The sequence below is a fragment of the Cyprinodon variegatus genome, unplaced genomic scaffold (assembly GCF_000732505.1).
Source record: "Cyprinodon variegatus isolate N-32 unplaced genomic scaffold, C_variegatus-1.0 Scaffold245, whole genome shotgun sequence".
Taxonomy (NCBI): domain Eukaryota; kingdom Metazoa; phylum Chordata; class Actinopteri; order Cyprinodontiformes; family Cyprinodontidae; genus Cyprinodon; species Cyprinodon variegatus.
Window position 1 is genome coordinate 9,281 of NW_015150698.1, and position 16,821 is coordinate 26,101.

Consider the following 16,821-nt stretch of genomic DNA (forward strand, 5'->3'; position numbering starts at 1 on the left):
GCACTTTTTTTTGCTTTGAGACTTCCCCCCCCTTTTTTTTCCTTCTTCAGTGAGATGGACTTTAATAAAAAAAAAAAAAAAACCTTGGATGGATTTTCTCTGACTACTATTTGGCTCTTAAAGTTAAGCTTCTTTCAGTTTGGTGCAGCTGAGTAAAGTGGTAGCCTTCCAACTTGGAGGCTAGATTTGCTAACAATTCCCCAATATTCCCCTGGCCAATGGACTTAACTCCTGGTAGCCCATGATCTGTGAATCAGTTTATGAATTTACGTGCTTATGAGTGCACTTGGATGAATGTGACTAGGGTTATTTGAGATGTCCCTGACTAAAAGTATTGTTTTTTTTCTTTTAAGGACATGTTTTTGGTTTGGTAGACCGCTTAACGATGGCATATAAATCATTTAGACGTAAAATTCTGCCAAACAATTGAGAGTTTCCCCTACATGTATCAGATAAATTAAATAAAGGAAAGATTTTAAATGGTAATGTAAAGCATTGTCCCTATTTCTTCTTTTGCCATTTATGTTGCCGCTGTGAAAAATGCATGTTATGGTGGTGTGCTGTACAGCCAGGTCCTGCTTCAGCAAAGCATTGACACACCATGACGCTTCGACCTCGGTGCATCACAGCTTTTAGAATTTCCAATGGATGCTGTTGGGCTATCAAAAAACTATTTGCTCTATGTGTATGTTCTTTCTGGCAAAGTCCTTTAGGCCTTTAAGTTTTCACAGAGAGCAACGTTTTTTTTCATAGCACACCTGTTCTCGAAGGTAATTGTGTGATGTATATTAAAAAAAACCTTAATTTCAACTAGAGTTAAAGCTCTAGGTCTTGTGACACATTATAGGGTTTTTGGAGTCTTATATGAGCATCATGCAAACTGCATAGTTTAGATGAGACCTCTTAAAACCTCTCATTCCGGACACTTTATTGTTTTTGAAGGCTCTTCTCTTAATCTCAAATCTTCATATTGTGTAATAATGATGTTTGTAAGTTTAGCCATTTCAAGAGGTAGCAGATGTGTGAGTTTCCCAAGTTTTATTCTACACAGAAATTGCTTTTATGGTTCCATTTTAGAGGGACCACTTTCCTTTTTAATTTTTCACTTTTGTAGAAATTAATGATGAAAATCTATATTTTTGAATACTTAAGAAAAACACAACTGTAAAACTTTGCATCCATTCAATAGAAAGATGATTCCTCTGTCTGGTCCTGCTGATTTCTTTCATAGTTTTCACAGAGGAAAGACGCAGGAAAGCAGGCACAGAAGTCTTTACCTGAGTTGAAACAACAGGTAAAGACCAAATAACGGCTTTGAATGACCTTCAGAAAGCCTTAATCTTTGACCTTCAGAAAGCCTTGCTTTAAAAGCTATAGCTTTTAAAGGTTACAGGAAATTTTTGCCCCATGGCAGTGAAATGAAAGGTTAAAACCTTAAAGGTTTTAACTTGTTTGCACAGTATTGGATTTCTCCAACATTTAAAGAATCCATGCCAGATTTTTTTTTTTTCTGAAAAGTGTGCTGAGAAATGCTTTTCTTCATTATTTTAAACACGAATTTAACTGTTGAGTAAATCCAGTTTTCCTGTCGAGTGACCGGGATGTAATACTTTGAGAAAAGAGTCCGGTTGTTGTTGCTTTCTATCAAATTTAGAGGGCAAGGAAAGAGTTTCTTTGCAGGACTATGTTTTGCCAGAGCAGGAAATTTGTTTTCGGGGTGGAGATGGGAAATGCTCATTGGCATTCCTCTTACACCGTCTTACTCCCTTTTTCTTCCTGGTGGCCGGCACCTGGTGTCTCAGCAGTCCTATATTCCAAACCCGCATGAGCTGTCTGCTGATGATAAACAGCCCAACAACCGAGTCTGAGTTGCAAAGCTGAGTTACAGCCTCAGCACTCAGCTCTGTCTGTCTCGCTTAAAGGTTGGGGCAAACCTTTGCTTTATACTCAGTGTCACTCCGTTTTAACCCACCCCTGCTGTTTCTGCTGTGTGTTTAGGTCTGTATGTCACTTGACTTGTAGGGAAGCAGGGACTGAGGATCAGCTGAGATCTTGGCATTCAGCCCAACAACTGTAATAGATTGAACTTCAATGACAGCTGTTAAATGATGTGCCTCTCTTATCAAATCGCCTTTTGTCCACCAGGAATGAATCTCTGACCCTGTTCTCTGTGTTCCAGATCCTCCCCCCTCTGTTCCCTTTTGTGAGGAGACTGCAACGGTTCCCTTTTCACGTCCAGGCTTCCCAGCCCCCTTTTCCCCCTCCAACATCACAAGACAGCCACGGACAGCTTGGCTGGTTTCCAGAGAGGCTCCGATCCTGCAGCCACGTCAATCACGTCTTCACCCCTGGGTAACTATCTAACATTTTGATTGTTCCAGTATGAGCAGAACAGAGGTTTGGAGCCCCTGCTATTGGAAGATGTTGTCCATGCTTGTTTGTTACTTTTGGATCCACTCATGTGTGCAGCTTTCATGTAAAAGAAGCTTTTTCTCCAGCGAAGCATGTAATCACATACTGTCTCCCACACCCACACAGAGAGCCCTGAGGGCTTCGGATGAATCTTTACAGATTTTATTAGAGGTTATTTTCTAGGTCTGTTGACTCGTTTGACTCCTGGTATTCATCGTCTAAACTATGACTGCTTCCTGTGGATTGGCAGCCCTTAGTATTTGTAAGGAGAAAAGTTCTCAGAGCTTCACTAATCACATCAGTCTGACAAAAAACATAATGTGAAAGGAGAAGCCTTAGTTTATGAACAGACGGATAATCAATGAAAGGCTTAGTAGATCTATTCAGGGCTGTAGAACATTTCTAGAAGCTTTTTGCTCATACTTTTGTTTTTCACACTCTAAAAGTTGCTCAGAGCAAGGTTTTTTTTAAACAGAGACAAAAAATGACATTTATTTAGATAATGTGAAAATGTGGCTCAGTAGTGAAAAGTAAGAGGTTTGTGTAATGATGTCTTAATGTAATTGAAAGGTGTTGGAGGTTCAGCAAACATACTAAACAGTCCTAATATTCAACATCTTTGTGTAGGCTTCATTTTGGACAGGACCTATGAGCTGAAAAATGAAGTTAGAATATCAAATAGATTACATGAAGGAGTCTATTTGAACGTAAAGTTTAGGTTTAGGAGTTTAGGTTTTTTTAAGAATTAATATATATCAGTTCAGTCTCTGGCTGTTCAGTGGCGCAGTGGGTAGCACTGCTTGCATGTTCTCCCTGAGCATGCGTGGGTTCTCTCCGGGTACTCCGGCTTCCTCCCACAGTCCAAAAACATGACTGTTAGGTTAATTGACTTCTCTAAATTCTCCTTAGGTTTGAGTAAGTGCATGAATGGTTATTTGTCATGTTCGTCTCTGTGTTGCCCTGTGATGGACTGGCTACCTGTCCAGGGTGTACCCCGCCTCTCGACCATTGACTGCTGGAGGTAGGCACCAGCACCCCTCGCGAACCCGCTCGGGGCAAGCATGCCAGATAATGGATGGATGGATAGTTCAGTCTCAGGGGGTTTATGAGGTGTGTTCCAACATTACCAGATCAGAGAGGATTGTCATTAAAAGGAATTACATTTTTGCTATTCTGGAGCTTTAGCTGTATTTTAGCTTGTAGCTCACTATTTAGACATTAATTTCCCTGCTTAAAGCCATAAAATCTGTTAAAAAAATAAGATGGAAGAAAAAAAATCCTAGTAACTATTATAGATGCTTTTGGCCATGCAAATGCAGGCCACTGAGGACATAGCCAAAGGTGCCTGGCCAATGATGTCGATATATTTAGGATGCTAAACTCTGGCTTTTATGTAAAATATACTAACAATCCTAGATGAAAGTCGTGAAAGCAAAGTCTGCAGCTCTATGACTTTATAGAGAGCCTGCCTTTGGTTGGAGGTGGAAAAGTCTTCCTATTCACCTTTTTTATTTTATAAATCTAACCTGTGTTTCTGACGTAGATGGTTTTTGTAGCAATGTGCTTGCTTCATCCTTCTGTGTTGCTAATAATCTTCCACACATAAGTTTAATATGATTCAGAAAAAAATATCTACTCACTTACATATGCTATGTAATCATGCATGTATGGAAGTTTCTGAGCCGGTTTGAGGGTGTGACTCAAAAAGCTCTTTTTGTGTTGGAAGAGTGAGTCCTTTAATTACTTATTCACTTTGAAAAACGCTTGAAAGAGTTACTGTGATTTATTTATGCTTCGTACTTGGATGATCTTTCTCCAGGTTTTCTGGACTTGAAGACATGATAATTGACCATCTAAATAATTCCAGCAAATAAACAGAGGTAAAGTTAAAATAGCAGAACAATACTTTGTCCTGATTTGACTTATTTAACAGTTGTTTGCTTTTTCCACAAAACTTATTGGTTGGTGGTTTCAACATCTCTTTCCCAGGGGGTTTGTGTCTTAATTTGGTCTGTCATCACAGAAGAAAAAGTTCGTATTTGGCTCCAATTATGTTGGAATCATATTGAAGAAAACTGAGATTGTGTCAATAATATGGGTGTTCTTAAAATGTCAGCTTTCATAATCTAACTTTGGCTTCAGATTTTTTAGTATTTAAGAAGTTTTTCGCTTTATCAACAGAGGTGAAGGCAGGCAGCTGCATGGTAACATTTAAATATATGTAAAAAGAAAAATAGCCTCAAGCTATTAAAGTTTCACTTATGTAAGTTTGGATAAATATACTGCTCCAAAAATAAAGGGAACAAGTAAACAACACAATATAACTTCAATTAAATCAAACTTCTGTGAAATCAGGCTGTCTACTTTGGGAGCAACACTGATTGACGCTTAATTTTAAATGCTGTTTTCTAAATGCAATAGACAACAGATGGAAATTATCAGCAATTACCAAAGCACACTCAGTGAAAGACCGGTTCTACAGGTAGGGACCACAGACCACGTCTCAGTACCTGTGCCTTTTGGTGGATATTTTGATCAACTTTGGATGTTTGTTGTGCTTTTACACTTGTAGTAGCATGAGATGGATTTTGCAAGACACACAAGTGTCTCAGGTAGTGCAGCTAAACCAGGATTGCACATGAATGCAAGCTGAGGCAAGAAGGTTTGCTGTGTCTGGCAGCATATTTTCGAGAGGCCGGATGTCCTACCATGACACCAGGAGAAATGGAGGAGGACGTAGGAGGGCAACAACCCTGCAGCAGGCCTTTTGTGCAAGAAGGAACAGGAGGATCACTGCTAGAGACCTGCAATAGGACGTTCAGCAGGCCACAGCTGTGCATGTGACTTCACAAATGGTTAGAAACTGACTCCATGAGGATAGTAGGAAGACCTGATGTTCACAGATGGAAGTTGTGCTCACAGCCCAACACTGTGTAGGACATGGCCTTTTTCAAAGAACACAAGGATTTGCAAATTCCCCACTGGTGCTCTGTGCTCTTCACAGATGAAAGCAGGTTCACACTGAGCAGAGGTGACAGATGTGACGGAATCTGGAGACACAGTGGAGAGTGATCTGCTGATGGGACAGTCTTCCATGTGCTCACCAGCGCCAGCATGACTGCCATTAGGTACCGCGATTACTGTAGATCCTCAGACCCCTTGTGAGACCATATGCTGTTTCCTGCTAATGCAGGAGAATGCTAGACCTCATACGGATGGAGTGTGTCAGCAGTTCCTGCAAGATGAAGCTATGGACTGACCCACCTATTCCTCAGACCTGAATCTGATTAAACTCATTTGGAACATCATACCATGATCCATCCACCAATGTCACGTTGCACCACAGTCTGTCATGGAGTTAGTTGCTGCTTTAGCTCAGGTCTAGGAGGAGATCCATCAGGAGACCATCAGCCACCTCATCAGGAGCATGCCCAGGTATTGTTGGGAGGTCATACAGGCATGTGGAGCCCACACACGATACTGAGCCTCATTTGGACCTGGTCTAATGGCATAACATCAAACTTGGATCATCAAGTGTGTTTCTCCACTTTAATGTTGTGTGTGACTCCCGATCCAGGCCTCCATTTGTTGAAAAATTAAATTTCCATTGATGCTCTTTAAGTGATTCTATTGTCAGCACATCAAACTTTTTATAGAACAAAGTATCCAATGAAAATATTTCATTCATTCAGATCTAGAATGTGTTATTTGAGTGAACAATTTATTTGTAAGTCATGTTTTCCTTTCCACCTCTCTATTGACATTGGATATTAATCAAAAACACAAAATCCCAGCTGAAAGATGGAAAACATGTGTCTAAGTGGACACCATTATGATAAGTGGCTGAATAAGCATTTTATTGTATGTTTACATTATGTAATGAATAAAAAATACAGCAGTTCTCCCAATCAATGTATTTACTGCCTTGCAAACTATGTAATACTTAAAAAGGATTTTATTGAGACTTTTTGTGATAGACGCAAAGCAGTGCAAATTTTTGCATTTCTATTAAGTCCACTTCCACTGGTATCCCATGAAAAAGAATCAATGTAATCACTTGATGTCATGGATCCCCTTATTTAGAAACAAATAGGTTTTACCTGTAATCCAAAAAAAAAACTGACTCTGTCCCTGATCCAGAAGTGGAAAGGGTTATTTCACAACCAAGACCTGACAGTTCACTCACAGACCAGGCAAGGGGAGCATTCACTAAGTAACCAAGAGGAACTGAACAAATCTGTCAACGGTGATCAGTTGCACACTTTAGAATAGAAGAGAATTCAACTTTATTGTCATTACAGGATATAAATATTTATTTACATTCGCACAGAGACTATGTATGTATTGACTATAATTGGTATATATAAGCAGTGAGTAATTGTAAGAGGCTATGAAATAAATAGATATAAAAACTATATACAGATTGTACAGGAAAGTTAGGATATGGATTATATATATATTAGTGAGGTTATAATACTGGATAAGAAAAGACAGATAATAGAAGATTTGCAGATTACATACAGCTGTAGTAGAGAGGTGCGTGTAAGTGTTGTTGGATCCATGGATGTGTGTGTGTGAGGACAGATATCTGTCTTTACGGAATAGTGGTAAGAATAAAGATGCTGCATAAAGAAAGTGATGACAAAGGTTGTTTGAGGTTTGCTACAAAATAATAACCATATTTACATTACCGTAAATTGTGCAAATTGTAACTACCAAAATAAATGTGCTAAATGGAAACATCAAACAAATCATACATTTTTCGATAAAAAACTTTTTATTCTTTGATAAGGGTATTTTTTTTTAGGTTGAATCGAAATTCTTATATTTTGCAAAACTGCAATGGAAAGCGACTTTTTTTTTTTTTTTTCCCGCATCACATGAATTGCGAAATCTACAACTGGACCTCACTATGTTGCAAAAGATGAAGAAGGAGACCTGAAGTAGTTGGAGCATAATGGCGCACTAGATTTGAATTCTTTATAGACTTAGGATTTTTTTATATTTAATTTGCAACAATGAAACATGTGTCATGTTTTTACATCTGCCGCTGCCATGGTGTTCTCAAGACTTATCACTTGAAAAAACATATTCATGTTAAATTTTATGTATCTTTTATCCAATGGAAAAACTGTAATTGCGAAAATTTACATTTTTGAAAATTTCTGAATATCGACATAGGTATTTGCACATTTGTAGAGAAAACACAGCTAATGCAGAGCACGCAACAAACATGTAAATGAAGGTGTCATATTGAAGATGAGCGTATTTGCCAAATTCTACAGACAAATCAAAAAGAACCAAAAAATATGTCAGTGAAATTTGATTTTTCATACTTTTGTGATATAGTCTGAACATGTTTTACGAGGCACTAGTTTTCAGCCTTATTTCCATTTTCCTTTTTCTATCACTTATGACAGACTTTATTGACATAACTTTCTGTTTTTAAGAGGTTAAGGTGGTTACAGTAGGTGGACTTTTAGGTCAAGAGCAGCCTGCTCTGTGGATTTCAGGTAGGGCCAAAAGTGATTTATTAGCATTTTTTAAATTGGTCACCATTTCTCCTGTGTGTATTTTATTTTAAGTTTAAATTAAAAAATTCTTCCATAAACATTTTTGGAGAATCAGAAAATTCAAAGAATTTCTTCTACCTTTTTTGAAGGACTTGTTGTATAATACAGTATTTCCAGCTAAATCTCTACTGCAGCTTTAACCACCAGCATAACTTCAGAGCTGGACAAAACGTCCTCCATATTGAACATAGCAGAGTTGAAGGTAAACATTAAATGTTCATGCATCTCACTCTTTTCAAAAATATAAAAATAAAAAAATAATGTCGGTTTTATCAAAGAGCCTTGATCCCAAGACATGTTCATTTTTCGCCTTCTGGTCTCAGTGGAGCTGTGGTGGTTCTTCATTCCAGTTCTGTAGCCATTTTTCTGTCAGTCTTTCTATTCAGGTATTTTATTTTGTCTCTGTAAAAAATTGTGAATTCTTAAAGGTTATTTTCCTATGTATGCCTCTCACTTTGCTCCTTACTGTAAATATTATTTTTTATCTGTTTGTTCCTCATCTAAAGTAAGCTTTAAATGATACCGCTATAACTTTTTTCCCTCGCACTGGTTAACATTGATTAGATTCACATCAGGTTCCAGAGTCCCTCGGGGGACTGCTTCCTTTTTTTGTCCTCCTTGTTTCACTCTGCAGCTGTGTGAAGGTGTGTTCAACAACTGCGTTGCTGCAGTTCGCTGTGGTTGAAGATTGGTCTTTCAAAGCTCCTTTGGGTAACATTAATGGGTCCTGAGTTTTGGCATACTGTCATTTATGTGCTTTTGACCCTCTGGAACCAATTCAATATGTCTCCCCTCTGGTAACATCCTCTGCCTGGCCTTATCTCTGACTCCAGATTACTTATCTTCAGCACTGTCTTCACAGCGGAACCCACAGATGGAAGTTAGTGAACAGAAAAGGTGGAATGGTTAAAATAAAAAAAAGGTAGAAAGTTGACTTGAGATACACTTTAAAAGTGCAGCAATTTTGGGATTGTGGTTCAGCCTCAGAGCTCTCAGTTGGTGGAGCAACTGATGCTGTTTCTTGCTGAGTGGCTGCGTCCTCTGAAGGCCAGATTATTGGTCGATGACGTCATAGCATGGCACAAAGACCTGTTTTGTATTGGAAGACTCCTTGTTTAGAGGCCAACGAATGCATCCTTCTTTTTGCCCATCTTGAAGGGTGGGTCCAGAGTATCCTAAGTAGCCTCAGATATCCCGTGATTCATTGTGAGTCCAAGCAAGCCGGCTGCTCCTTGCTCAGAGGACAAAGGTAAATGGAGGTAATATTTGGTTTATTGAAAGGTTTTATCCGTCTTTGTGCAAATTGGACTGGCTGACATTTAAGGCCAGATTCCTTTATTTCTGCACTCTGGGGACTGTAAATGTGATATACATGACGATGGTACTGCTACTGAAGCTCCTCAAAAATTTAGTTGGCACCCCGAACAGAAGTGAGAAGTTTGGCATCCATTCTTTGAATGCCAAACAAGGGCTGACATGTTTGAATCCATAGCCAAAACTGTTCCGGCCTCCTTATTTTCACTGTCCTCGAAGGTTCCAGTCTAGGTAGAACGGGTCCTGGGAAGAAGCAGCCTTTGAAATTTAACTCACCCTCTTTCTCCAAATTCACTCTGCCATCTAATTGTGAGAGCATGTGGGAGAACTGACTTCGCTTTGTTTCACAGAAGTTGGCTCTTTTTGGGGTGTCACTTAGCAAATTGTCCTCCTCCAATACATTTTGTATGAATTATCTGCAAACGGATTGTTTTCTTCTTATCTGTTGACTTTGACGATGGAGGCTATTAGCTGACCATCTGCTGGTAAAGTCTGTCCTTTTCAATATTTTGATAATAAAACAAAAGGTTATGTATTGCTTTGTCAAACTCCCTTCTTGTACAATCTGATCCTTATGCCTGCTACTATTTTAGTGACATTTCAAACTATATAAATATCATAATCACTTAAAGAAAATGCTTGATCCATTATAAAAACAAATCACTGTGTAAGTGATCAGGTTTTCAATTGTTAGTACAGCTATGACCAGATGTTTACATCCACTCACCATTTGCACATATATAATAAATGCAGGGCCTTTAATTACCTACTGTATATTTGAAGTTCTCTCTCCACTGTGGCATAGATACACAACATCATTATATAAAATGAAGTGCGCAATTTTGATGAGATTGTGTGTTTTCAAAAAAAAAAAAGGGAAAAAAAAACAATTACAGATGTTTGTTAATATTGGTGTAAATGTGTTTGTGTCTACATTTAGAAAAAGGCTACACATGTTTAAAGACCATAAGAAGTGTTCAGTAAGGAGGTCTTAAAGAACAAACGGGCCGGGGCAAAGTTTTTCCTGACTTCATCATCAGGATTAGTGCTGTCTTTGTTTTTAGTTGAACTTCAAACCCTTTCTTTTACAGAGATAAGAAAACATTGATAAGTGCCTTTAACAACAACAGGATTTTGTGGCTGTATTAACGTTTTCGCTTGGCTGAAGTGGAAACTAGTGATAATGGGAAAGCTCCAGAACACTATGACATCTGTCATAGTGCGGACATCACTAAGCATATGGCCACTGATGGGAGTAACAGCGTTGAAAGTAACAGCGTTTTTTTAGTAATGAGTAATCTAACTAATTATTTTGACTGTAACTATAGTATAACGCAGTTAACATTGCCGACACCCCGTTACTGTTGCACAATGAACCTTTTTTTTATGATAGGACTTGTGCGCGCCTTGTCATGAGAGACGGGAAGATGAGATTGACTGATGTATAGTAAGATTCCGTCTGTTAGTTGGGTAGGTGGGTGTTTCCGCAGGCAGGAGTTAACGTACAGCACACACGGAGAGATGGAGAGTGAGGAGGACTCCAGCAGCAAAACAGCGTTTTCCAGAAGGAAATACCGGTGTTACGTCGAGCTGCGTTTCCCCATCAGATATGGTTTCCCCTGCATCTCCGCACAGCGCAGGCGGCACGATTCACCGTGCAAGCGACATGAAACGTGCATGCTCGCTAAAGGCGCGTAACAGCTGCGCCACAGGGTAACTACGGAGATTGTGAACGATCAAATGTTAGCCTCTATGGAGAAAGGGATAATACTGGATGGGTGGATCGATGTTGCAGTATCTATAACAGCCCAAACACACAGGATTTCAGAATTAGACATCCCCGGTTATTAATTTCATTCACTCACCAGATCTGATCGCCCTGTTAAAAAACTTCCCACCCATGAGTAGAGATAATGCAGCCTGATGATATTTACACCGCATCAGATAGCGTTCCCCCATCTTAAGAAGAGGGGAACTCTATCTGACGGGGTTTAGAAGCCCATCAGATACCGTTCCCCCCATGTTGAGCAGGGGGAACGCTATCTGACGGGGTTTATAGGCCCATCAGATAGTGTTCCCTCCTTATGTCATTTACGTTAAGTTGCAATAAATGCAAAACTCTCTGCAGATACTTGTCTTTGTCATCCACTCTATTCAGCTGGCTTTGGAAATATACGGCGAGAAGGTGGGGGCCGGGTGGTGAGGGTTACGGGGCGAGAAACGCAAAAGTAACGCAATAGTTACTTTTACTAGTAACTAGTTACTTTTATTGTGGAGTAACTCAGTAACTCTGTTACTTTTTGGGAGAAGTAACTTGTAACTATAACTAATTACTTTTTCAAAGTAACGTGCCCAACACTGCATATGGCTGACTAAAGCTTTTGTCCTTAAGTTTGAAAAACTCTTATACTGTCTGTTTCTAAATTATTCTGTCTGTCCGTCCCTTGTGTTGAAAGTTGGACTAATCAAGAAAATAAAATGAACTACAGCTGATTTTCAGGTTGGACAGAAATGATATATATGTTATGGATTTGCCGAACAATCTCCTCTTGCTCCTTCAAGCATTCTTTCTGAATGCCCAGCCCAACCCAGCATCAGTGCCGAGATCATTACTAAATTTTTTTTATATTAGACCAGGATGTTTATTCTTTATACCCTTTTTCAATCTACTGTATTGAAGGTATTAAATTTTCATTTTTCTTTGTGTAGTTTCTATGGTTGGTTTATACATGTGGGGTTGTCACTAACAGTTTAATTTCTCAAAAGACATAACTGATTTTGGATGCTGGAAAAAGCTGGTAAACCCTAAGCGTCTGTGGTGCCAACTTGACCAGAATCTTAATAGCATGTGTAAAGGTGAAGTGCAAGAAAGATGCAGATTTAAATGAGCTCTGTCCACTCTGTGAAGAGGAGTAGTTGTATATCGCTCTGAAATTATGCTGGAGATGTTAAGGTGAACTCTTGGACATTTGACTAAAGCTTGCCTATTTTTAGGCTCTTGGGATTATTTTGATCTTTAATGAATTAATTAAAATTCACAATAAAATTAATTAATGCATGCAATTTTTGTCTTTAAGTTTTCAAATTTCAGCCTGAAAAATAAGCTTAAACATATCATCAAAAGCTGAAATAAATATAATATGAAGCCCATAATAAGTGTAAGATTGGGATGTGTGACTTTGTCAATCTGTTGAATAATAAGGTATAAAATATGTGAAAATAAAGTCCCGCTGTTGCTCTTTAAACCTTTGCATCATCATGTATGAAGCTCAGTCTTATCGCTGTGGCTCTGTATGTTATCTGTGTTTAAGACAGCTTAGCCTGTTTCCCCTCCCCGAATCTCCCTGAGTGTGTCACACTAACTGTCAGAGAACTGCCACATTTTCTTCTGGGAGCGCCATGTTCCTTTTCTCCTTTACTCTCTTTTCTTCCTTGTAATTCCATCTCTCCTCTCCCCTGTCACAGTTTGATCTTATTATCTCCTTTTCCCTTACATTTTCTTGTTCTCCCCCTCCCCTCCAGAGGACCAGGGCATTGCGTTGAGCTCTGGGGGCTACTGTGCAAGTGTGTTGTCCTTCCTCCAGAGGCTCCTAGTTGAAAAGAAGAGGCCTGAGGAAGAACAAGTGTGGCTCTTCCCACTTGTATCATTCTCCAAACTCTTCTCGATCGTCTCTTTTTCCCTGTCAGTCCTACACTCCTCCTCTTTACTCCTTTATCTCCCTTTTAACTTAGCATGTTTCTCCCACTCTCTCTGCCTGTCACCTCAGAATGATAGGGAGGCTTTCAGTGAAGGGGTGGTGATGAAATAGAGGTACACAGTTAGGTTGTGATTTGTTCTTCCGATGTACTACTTGTTTTGTCTGCTTTCATCATTTGTAATAGGTAGTGGAGAAGTGTGGGAAGTAGATGTGCTGTTTAGATTTTCTACAAATTAGTATCCCTTACAGAGTGGACCCCTTTGGTTGTTTAGGGCATAAGCAGACTAGATTTAGGGACCTACTTCCAGTTAAGCTGGCTTACTGCCAAAAATATCTCTGCTAACTTGTCCAGCAAATGTTGTTTTTCTCAAGATTTACTGCTTTATTTTGCTGTCCTATATTGGTATTAATCACATAAAGTTATACATTAATGTGTTTTTATGTGTGAAAATGGTTGTGATGTAATTTAATAGGCTGGATGTTGTGCTATAGGCTAGGTTGGGCGTAAACTGTGACAGTTATAAATCATGTGTGCAAAAAAAAAAGTTTAGCAGAAGCAGAAGGCTGAAGATAAAATATGCATTTTGTAATATAGATTGTACAATAAAAGGACATTTTCTGCAAATCTAAATAAAATGTTTAGAAACCAGCAGTTTTAATAATGACTTTACAAACCCAACTCATTTCCCTAAATGTCAATTTGGATTCTTATTTACTCATTCAAACCATTACTTTTTAATTGTGGAATGACCATAAAGCAACTGAGATTTAAAAGCAATGATTTATCTTAAAAGGTCAAATTAATTGTGGATTTTATTAACAGAGAGTCAAACTCTACGTTCAGCTACTTGTATGTATTGGAATGCATGTGTTGCACAGAGACCACAAGATTTCTGTATCCATCTGCCTCTTAAAGCTATGAATAGTAGACTGTCTGTTGCTATCTTAGGTTCCACCCAGATTGTTATGCATTATGGAAGATATATTAACTGGGTTTATCTTCAGCCTATTCCAGATGCTTGATGTTAGCAATCGTTATCCATTCAGAAACTAGTTTAAATGTTTTGTTTAGGACCATGGTGCAGTTGGAAAACCTCTCTGTGTCCAAGTTTCAACCTTTTAGCTGTTTTAGTGAAGTGATGATCCTCAAGGGATCCTCTTTATTTCCATCCACCTTCTAGACCAACCTTTTTAAGGCTCAGGGCTACTTCATGGGAACTGAGTCATAGGAAGGGCTACCAGTACTGACCTATGATATGGAGGGATCGGTTTTCACCTAAACTTCATACATAATAAACATATTTTTATTCTTTCTTTCAACTTTTAATTTTCTTTAAGATATTGTCCTTTCTAAATCTCTATGAATGCTTAAATACTATGTATGATTAGAATGATGGAATGCTCCATATGGTTAAAAAACGAAGAGCAACAGACTAAAATAACATTTCAATTGTAGTTCACTGGTGAGTTGTGCTGTTTTCAGAAGATGCTGTGTGAACCCCATGTGGCCCTTGAGGGCCCCTTGGTGCCCATGGGCAGCACGTTGGTGACCCCTGTCGTAGAATGAAGTGCTTTCTCTGCACAGATAATCTGCCCCAGGCTTTATGAAACCACTACTCTAAAGTTTAAACAGATTGCTGCCTAATTCATTTAAGCATTTTTATTGTAAATTTAAACTTTATATTTGCGTAACCTGACATCAGATTGAATTGTACGAGGTTCATCTATGTTTCAATTTTAGTGAATTAGCTTCTTTGGTGATCTTAATCCTCTCCATCTAGAACATCCCTAGCATACCTAATGGCTGACATGTTTGATGTTTATGGTACCTGTTCAAGAACTTGGATGGCCACATTAGAACCGATCCAGTTCAAAAAATACAATACTATTAATGTAATATTATTCATAAATAATGACAGGTGTCCTGCCTATCAGTAATCTGATTAGTAGCTGGCTTTGGAATGGATAAAGCCTCCTACTCCGTGGAAGTAGGGACCGTCTTTATTTTGGCACTAATACCATGCAATACGACTGTGGCAAAAATGGTGACACATTTAAACAAGCGATGTAGAAGTACCTTTATTAGAATGTGAGATCTTGAAATGTGCATTTGTTTATAAAAGCCTTAGAATTAATTTATCATCTCATCACAAATCTAGGATTCTTCTCATAAGTTCCTGTTTTGGGTGAGCAGTAAGCACTGTGGAATAGATTCCCCTCAATGCTTCCATAGGAAATATGGCCATCTACAGTTCAACATTATTTAAATATTCCTGCTCACGAAGAGCGTATGGAAATTTATGGTAAAGTGCATGTTAGGAGGAAAATTAGTTCATGTTCCAGAGGAGATGGTGTTTAGACAGTTTGCATTTTTGCAAAACCTCCAGGGTGTTTTTAAACCATTTAAAAGCTGATGTAATAAGTGAAAAAAAATCCTGATAAAGTCTGAGGAGTTTCTCATTAATATGAGGAAAAGACATTGGTTGTACATAAAAATACATATTTTGTATTCCTGTTAAAGTACAGTAGACACAGATGTATGCTTGGGCAGCTAAGATAAACACGAGTTGATGTTTTCCCTTGTTGGAGACAGACGCTTGTTCCAGTTTTCACTAGATGTTCTACCTATCCTCTTCTCTGTACTCTAAATACATAAAATCAGTGTGTAACATCCATTTTCCAGGCTATATGCCCTGCATGCACAAAGCAAGACCTGTTCTTGACATTAATTTGATTCCTGGTATGGGCATTGCAAGACAGCATTATTAGGAGAGTGTAATTTATGTTAAATGGTTGTTTTAGTGGTACTGAGGCCAATTTGCTCAAAGTACACTCTCTCACCTCATTAGGCTGGTGGTCATAAATGCTGCTGTAAGGTTTATTTGCTGCCAAAGTGGTTTAGAGACTTTCATCATGGAAACAAATATATTATAATATGAGCTGTCTTAAATTACCTACAGTAATTCTAAGAATACTCATCTTTTCTTTACAGTTTCTCAAAGGTGGAAGAAATTCTAAAATAATGCACATTTATAATAAAAATCAACATGATGTAATTTAAGGAAACCTTTTTAAATTAAAAACAGAAATGATATTATCCAAATGTAAAGTGATAACCTAAGACATGTTCCTATGCTGCACAAAGTAAAACAGAGCTTTATATAGAAGAAAAGGCTGTAATGTAGGTTAAATAGATGTGGATATTATTTATACATAAGCAGGATGTTGCATGGATGTCACCAAAGGGCATACTAAGAAAATGTGATCATAATTAATGCATAAGTACTATTACTGTGTGGAAAATTGAACCATAGAAAGTTATGGTTTCTTTTTCCAATGGATCTAACCAGGAATAGTTATTTATCATGTCTGACAAACATCAATCATCAGCATATGTGTTTGTCCAAAAACTAACACTCTGAAAATGGGAATGAAATATGTGTTTTGTTGTAAGAATAAGATACTAGTTCTGCAGCACTATCATACAATATTGCTCTCTAATTTGTTTTCCTTTTAAATGTGCTGTTGAAATGTTTAATCATGTTATATTTGAGAAAACGTTTGTTGTTTATAGTCATTTAAGATTTTTAAAAATATTTTTTTTTCTTCAAAGTTAAAAGTTAAAATAACTTTCCTTTATAAGAAGAATTTTCATCAGTGAATGCTGTTGATGGAGATCATTAGATGAATGAGGAAGGGTAGAATGATGGTTTCAGTATTGAGAGCATTAAAGAGAGTCAACATGTGAAACCAGGGAAAGAGCAGGAGCACTTCATGCCTGAAACCAAATTCCAAAGGAGCATTGCTATTCAGGATTATGGGCA

The 16,821-nt window shown here is 38.2% G+C and overlaps 1 protein-coding gene across 1 annotated transcript in view; it reads left to right on the forward strand.

The window, feature by feature from the left end:
• Positions 1 to 2,213: 2,213 nt before the first annotated feature.
• drp2 (dystrophin related protein 2) overlaps positions 2,214 to 16,821 on the forward strand; it is a 174,248-nt gene continuing 159,640 nt past the window's right edge. The window contains exon 1 of the mRNA XM_015381980.1: positions 2,214 to 2,352. The gene's annotated coding sequence lies outside the window, so the exon portion shown is untranslated. The remainder of the gene's footprint in view (positions 2,353 to 16,821) is intronic.